Source organism: Dromiciops gliroides, chromosome 3, assembly GCF_019393635.1.
Source record: "Dromiciops gliroides isolate mDroGli1 chromosome 3, mDroGli1.pri, whole genome shotgun sequence".
Classification (NCBI taxonomy): Eukaryota; Metazoa; Chordata; class Mammalia; order Microbiotheria; family Microbiotheriidae; genus Dromiciops; species Dromiciops gliroides.
Genome location: NC_057863.1, coordinates 158,398,673 through 158,404,339, shown reverse-complemented (window position 1 = coordinate 158,404,339; position 5,667 = coordinate 158,398,673). Strand labels below are relative to the sequence as shown.

The 5,667-nt window shown below is 40.8% G+C and overlaps 1 pseudogene; it reads right to left on the bottom strand.

Annotated features, from left to right (window-relative positions):
- Positions 1-3,326: 3,326 nt before the first annotated feature.
- On the bottom strand, positions 3,327-3,666 carry LOC122751212 (annotated as a pseudogene).
- Positions 3,667-5,667: the final 2,001 nt, after the last annotated feature.

Sequence of the window (5,667 nt, the reverse complement as noted above, 5' to 3'; positions counted from 1 at the left end):
CCTTGTAACAAATATGCATAGTCAAGTAAAACAGTCCCAAAGAAGAAATAACTTTAGTGGCCCACATTGGCCTTGTCCAAAAATGTATCTCATTCTGCACATTTAGTTCATCACCTCTCTGTCAAAAAATCACCCTTTATCTTTTTATTAAAGTTGAAGATTCCTTGGTCAGGTGCTTCCCCATCCCCACCCTCACCCCCCAAACCACTAAAGCATCTAGATTCCATTCTAGGGAACTCCCTGTCCTCTTTTCTGAAGTCAGGGCTCCTCAGACATTTCCTGTTCAAAACCACAAGCTGCAAGACTGAGGTAGGGAATATTTCTGGTTTGACCCAGGTAAAAGCCAAAGTATACCCTTTCCCCAACCCCACGTCCAGAGATTTCACATGTCTAGAAGAAGGCCGACATGTTCTGGTTCCCTTGAGTTTTTCTCAACCCATAATTAAATGTCCCTGTCCAAATGTGGTGTGATCATTAGATCACAGAGATCAATTGAACTACTAGCCTGCTTCTATTAACAGAATATACTACCTTTTTAAGTAGACATGTTGCACTATTAGCTCATTGTCAAATAGCGCACTTAGGGTTTTTTGTGTTTGTGTTTTTGGTTTTTTTCTACCTGAACTACTGTTAAACTGGTTGTGAGAAATGGGTAGTTGTCTCCTCTCAATGTGGATATAACAGTCAGTCATACACCCCCTGACCTGTTTGTAGGACAAAGGTCTCAGATCCCCTCCTCCCCCTCAGGTTAGCAAGGTCACATGGTTCAAGGAGTCCTGGTCTCAATAAGGTCGCTCCAGAGTTGTGCCCATATAAGGAAGTATAAGGTCCACTCCTGAGTCATGCCCATACAAGGAAGAGGGGTGGGAATACTGTGTTCTGATTAGCTAGTTTTTGTGTGTAGATTGTAACCCCACCAGTGATGAAAAAGGGGAAGGTCCATTCGTGTTAGGGACTAGGGTATGAAACAGGGCCTGTGAGCCCCCTTTCTGGGCACCCACTAGTTGCACATTAGGGTACCTCCTTCTCATGAGAAGATAATAAAGCCTTTGTCACTTCTCTGCTGAGTTCCTGAGAATTATTGAGAAGAGGATGGATTTTTCCCTCACACTGGCTCTCCTCTAACTGGTGCTTGTACTGTTTTTTTTTTGATGGAATAATAAAAATAATAACCCAACAGTGTTCCAAAATTTATGAAATCATTTCCTCATAAAAACTCTAAATTAGGGGCAGCTAGGTGGCGCAGTGGCTAAAGCACTGGCCCTGGATTCAGGAAGACCTGAGTTCAAATCTGGTCTTAGATACTTGACACTTACTAGTTGTGTGACCCTGGGCAAGTCACTTAACCCTCATTGCCCTGCCACACACACAAAAAAACCCAAACCTCTAAATTAACACAAATATCATTATTTCTCTTTTACTTATGAGGAAACTAAAATTTTACAGTGGGTAGCACAGTCACACAGCTAAGTAAATGTCATATATGAAATATAAACCCAATGCTCTCACTCTAAATTCAGTGACCTTTTCATTTCACATTTTCTCTGGTCAAGTTTTCTCAACTGCTGAATGTGGAGGCTGAATTAGATGATCTAACAATCCCCTCCAATTCTAAGAATCTATGACTTTTTCATAGAAGCAGCTAGTAACACAGTGGATAGAATGCTAGGTATGGAGTCAGTAAACCTGAGTTCATATCTGGCCTCAGACACATACTAGCTATGTGACCCTGAGAAAGACACAACCTCTCTTTGCCTCAGTTTCCTCATTTTTGTAATAATCCAGGCATGGGGGCAGCTAGGTGGAGAAGTGGATAGAGCACTGGCCCTGGATTCAGGAGGACCTAAGTTCAAATCCAGCCTCAGACACTTAACACTTACTAGCTGTGTGACCCTGGGCAAGTCACTTAACCCCAATTGCTTCACCAAAAAAAAGACAAAAAGAAAGAAAGAATGTGATGGCCGAAGCAAGATATATTTATAGTTGATTCAACATGAGGGAATGGAGCAGAAGGCAAAAACACTGAGGTTTGTACCAGCAGGCAAAGCAACTGGGAATCTCAGATATCCATTAATGATGACGACAAATAGCTTCTGTTTATATAAGTCTTTATGGTTTACAAAGTGCAAACCATATTTCACAACAAACCTGTGCCATAGGTGCTATTATTATACCCATTTTGTAGATGAGAAAACTGAAGCTGAGAGAAGATTTAAAAATTTGCCCTGGGTCATACAACTACTAATTGTCTGAGGCAGAATTCAAACTCAGGACCTCCTTACTCCAAGTCCAAAATTCTATCCATTATGCCATCTAAAGTTTCTGATGTAGTATGTTGCTTCCTCTAAGCTAATATTCCAACAGGTGGGTTTTACATTGGGGAAATACCATAATTAATCCTGGTGGTAAGAATTATATGAAGTTTCAATAAACCTACACACACACACACACACACACACACACACACAACTATAGCTGAGAGCCTAGAATCACTACACATTCACTGATAGCTTCCTACACAAATTGGTAATGGAACCCATAATTTCTAGGGTACAGAGATTTGCCTAAAGTCAATATGCCTCTGAAATATTTCCAGAGTCAGATGATAAAGATTAAATCATTCTTATCAATACCACTAGTTAAGAACTTGCCAAAGGTGATATCTGCCCTACTAATTTTTTTCCCTTCCTCTAGTAAAGACTTCTGCCATATATTACTGACTGAGCAGAAATATTGTGACCCTGCCAGATTTTACTAATAGGATCAAGGCAAAAAGTCAGACTATAAAGGATACAAATTACTGACCTAAATAGTAGCCTAAACACAGATGATAAAGATGTGACCACCTTCTATATTAGGCAAATTTTTTAACCTAAATGCAGGATTTCACATTTCATCTTGTTGGTATCAATCTACCACTCTATGTTTGAATCGTGATTCTGTCATCCAACTTGTTAGTTATTCCTCATAGCTCAGTATCATTTGTAAATCTGATAAACATGCCACTTTCTAAGATGATATGAATCTGGGACAGCTAGATGGCACAGTGGTAAAGCACTAGCCATGGATTCAGGAGGACCCGAGTTCAAATCCCATCTCAGACACTTGACGCTTTCTAGCTGTGTGTCCCAGGGGAGGTCACTTAACCCTCATTGCCCCGCCCCCCCCCCAAAAGATGATATGAACCTCGCCCTTCTACTTTTCTCTCAGCATTTAATTGAGAAAGACTGGCTAGAAGTCTGGTTTCCAAGTTGACCAGAATGCACTGCCTTTACCCTTTTTTTTTTAACTGAAAAAAGTTAACAGTTTATTATAATTTATTTTATTTAACAATCTAGGAAGTTCACAGCCATCAGCAATTCCAGGGCAATTTCAGGCGCAATTGGGAATTCAGGAATCTCTGTAGAGCTGTTAATGCAGTGAACCTTGTAGGTAAAATTCATGTATACTTTTAAATAACACATGTGATGGAATTTCTCTAAAACTAACCTCATTGGTTTCATTTTTAGCAAACTGACCAGGGCCCCTTAACATGGCTTTTATTGTTCCTGATGTTAAAGCATGCTCCCTTTTTACAATAAATTCATGACCTTCAGAAGATATCAATTTCACATACATAGCATCTGGGCCCTCACACCTGCTGTATGTTTTCTCTTCTCCATCCATTATCTGCTTATGAAATTATATTTTGTTTCTACAGGAATTTTAACAAAATGCCTTCTTGTCAATTCTGCAGCGGCTGCAGCTCGGTCCCCACTCACAGTCACAGCCCTGGCTCCCAGGGCCGTTCCCCCTCTCCTCCTTTACCCTTTAACAAAAGGGCTCCTGGGAAGCATGGAGGGCACCCTCTCTGATTAAATGATTAAATCAAAAACCAAACCACTTGCCTCTGCTTATGAACCAAAGTCTACTGGGGAAGCAGACCACTGCACCCCTCATAAAATCTCTCAAACCATCCTGGAACTGACTTGAGGTCTTTGAAGAGTACATTCAGGGCAGTTTTACTCAGTAATTTGATCCTTGGTAGGGTGACTTTAAAGGAAAAAATATTTGTAGTACTTAAAAAAAGTCGTCGTCGGGGCAGCTAGGTGGCGCAGTGGATGGAACGCCGGCCCTGGATTCAGGAGTACCTGAGTTCGGATATGGCCTCAGACACTTGACACTTACTGGCTGTGTGACCCTGGGCAAGTCACTTAACCCCAATTGCCCCGAAAAAAGAAAAAAAAAAAGTCATCGCCCATTGCAAAGGAAACAAGAACCCAGATGAATTTTCCCTTCAGTTGACCAGGTTATTAACTCTAAGAGGAGAAGTCGCTGTGATCCATACCAATGATGGGGCTTTTCTTAGCTGACAAAAGAGCACCGTCATTTTCTAGGGCTGACTTCAGTTAGGGAAAGTTTCCCTCAGTTAAAATCTCTCATTAGCACAGTCAGCTGGGGTTGCATGAGGGACGTGGCAAGGGCATCCACACCCCATAGGCTAGATCTGACTTGGAGAATGGCACTTCACTAAATCAGAGGGAGTGGGGTGGTGGTCCTGAAGGATCATGGGATACAGAAAAGGATGAGAACCCAGAGGTCATCTAACCTAACTCTTTTATTTTAAAGATGAGCAAGCCTGGAGTAGTTTATGTGGCTTAACCAAGAAGATATAGGTAGGAACCAATCAATCAACAAATATTTACCAAGTGTCTCCTATGTGCCAGCCACTATGCTAGGCACTGTGATACAAGTACAAAGAATGAAATAATCCCTACTCATAAGAATCTTATATTCCAACTGGGGGCAGGGAAAGAGAAAACAAGTGCATATATAAATGTATGCTGAATATAAAAGAATAAATACAAATGTATGCAAGTACAAGTTAAATACAAATTCGTTGGGTAGGGTTGGGGGCATCAGGAAAGGCTTTATGCAGAAGAACATACCAGGGCTGCATCTTTTTTATTTTGTTCATCATAAAAGTATTTTATTGTTTTCCAGTTACACGTAAAGATAGTTTTCAACATTTGTTTTTATAACATTGAGTTCCAAACTTTTTCTCCCTCCATCCCCCTTCCCTCCCCTCTCCCCAAGACAGAAAACAACCTGATATAGGTTATATTCTTACAATCTCATTAAACATATTTCTGCACTAGTCATGTTGTGAAAGAAGAATCAGAGCAAAAGGGAAAACAAAACAAAAACAAAAACAAAAAGTAGAAACAGTATGGTTCAATCTGCATTCAGATTCCACAGTTCTTTTTTCTAGATGTGGAATTGTTGCCTACTGTGTATAATGTTTTCCTGGTTCTGCTCACTTCACTCAGCATCAGTCTACTTAAGTTTTTCCAGGTTTTTCTGAAATCTTCCTGCTCATCATTTCTTATAGCACAATAGTATTCCATTCCATTCACATACCACAACTGGTCAGGGCTGCATCTTAAATGACGAGATAGCCCCTGAGGTGGGAGTGAGGAGAGAATACATTCTAGACAAGGGGGTGGGGGGGGTGGCCAGTGCAAAGGCATGGAGGTGGGATGTCACATGTGAGAAACAGAGAGAAGGCCACTTTGACTGGATTGAAGAATGAGGGAAGAGAAATTGGAAAACTGGAAAGAGTGATTGAGGCCAGATCGTATAGGACTTTAATAGGTGGATGGAGGAGTTTATATTTTATCTTAGAGG